Here is a 1,669-nt window from a genome sequence, read left to right as displayed (position 1 = left end):
GAAAGTTGGGTAATTAAAATGATACAATATATGGTGTGTTACATGTTAATTAGATAGACGAACTATTAAACTTTAGACTAAAGAAATACATAGAAAATGTTTTAAAAGTTGTAACATGTCACACATGAAATGAAATAAAAATTATCTAAGGTTGGAGTTATTTAATAAAGACTTAATGATTATGTTAATAACAATGGAGGTTACAACCTTTTCCTTCCCCTCTTGCTCCTCTTTGGCAGTCCACCCTACCCACACACACATACAATTTTCATTTTCTAAAATTTTCTCTCAAGATCATAAGCACTTTTGGTGATTTTTGAAAGCAAGGGTGTTGGGTATTTGGATAAAGCAATAGGTAAACATGATTAGTACATGTCTTTATTCATGTTTTGATTTTTATTTATGTGATTAGTATCCAAATGATGGGATTATACAAATAAATAAAGTATGATCAAGTTTGATTTGTTTAAAAGGGATTTTGTGTCTTGTTATAAAAGAAAAGATGGAATCCTTTTATATATAAATGTTGTTTATAAATTTGGTATAATATTGGAAACCATGAGTTTTGATCATATAAAATGGTTCCTTGGTGATTTAGTATCATAGGAATATAAAAATCATGATTGTTGTAAGTTTTGGGTTGGATCTGCTTGAGAACAGATTTTGTGATCTAGATTGTTAGTTGTATAACTTGTTGGAATGATGGTATTTTTAATTACTTTTTGATACTACGGTTAATTACTTTGAGTATAGTTTTCAGAAGTCAACAATAATAATTTTTGGACTTTGTTTGACTAGTTTCTATTAATTTACAAAATCGGGTTGCAATCTTGATTGAAAAACAAATTTTCTGAGCTGTTTTGTAAATTGTGTAACTTGTAATGGAAAATGGATAATTTGTGATTCCACTTCTGGAATGTCAGAATTAGGAATCCAATCTAATTGGTCTTGAATCAATTGGACATATATGAAAATATGGCAAATATTTACATTCTGTTGTGCTAATAAAGTTGCTGAAAATAGGTTACTGTAGTGTATGAATTTTCAGGATGCTTGTGATTGTTAAAAATTACAAGAAAAAATTATGTTGTACCTAATACTTGAAAGTATATGTGGGAATTATTTGGTACTTTATTTGCATATTTTGGTTGGTTAGAAAAATAGGTTTTGGTGACTTATAACCTGTCCAGATTGACCAGCGTGTTGTTTTGGTAAAGATGGTTGTAGTTTGTACTAGGATTATTGTGGTAAATTGGAATTTGACTTTATTAGTCAACTTGGAACTATTTGACTAAATGTTTAGTCTTACTTGTGAAAAATTGAAATTGGTGAATGTTGGAATTAGTCATTGGTTGTTAAGTTGTGACTAGGAATATCATATAATTATTCTAAGTTAAGATAATTGGTCAAAAGTCAACAACGGGCCGTCTGTCAATATTTTGGGTTAAAGGTCAATATTTTGGTCAAAGGTCAATATTTTGATCAAAGGTCAACATTTTGGTCAACAGTCAACAAAACTCAAACTTTAGCCTTCGGTCATCGAGACTTGGACTTTCCAGTCAATGGTCAATGACTTGGACTTTTTTGGTCAAAGTCAACGAAAAGTCGAAATTTGGTCAAACTTCTAATAAACAATGAGATTTTTTGGATACTAAGGGTTCTAGGGATC

Source organism: Bidens hawaiensis, unplaced genomic scaffold (assembly GCF_021521415.1).
Source record: "Bidens hawaiensis isolate Kalapana, Puna unplaced genomic scaffold, B.hawaiensis_p1.1 tig00005510_1, whole genome shotgun sequence".
Classification (NCBI taxonomy): Eukaryota; Viridiplantae; Streptophyta; class Magnoliopsida; order Asterales; family Asteraceae; genus Bidens; species Bidens hawaiensis.
This window is presented reverse-complemented; position numbering follows the sequence as displayed.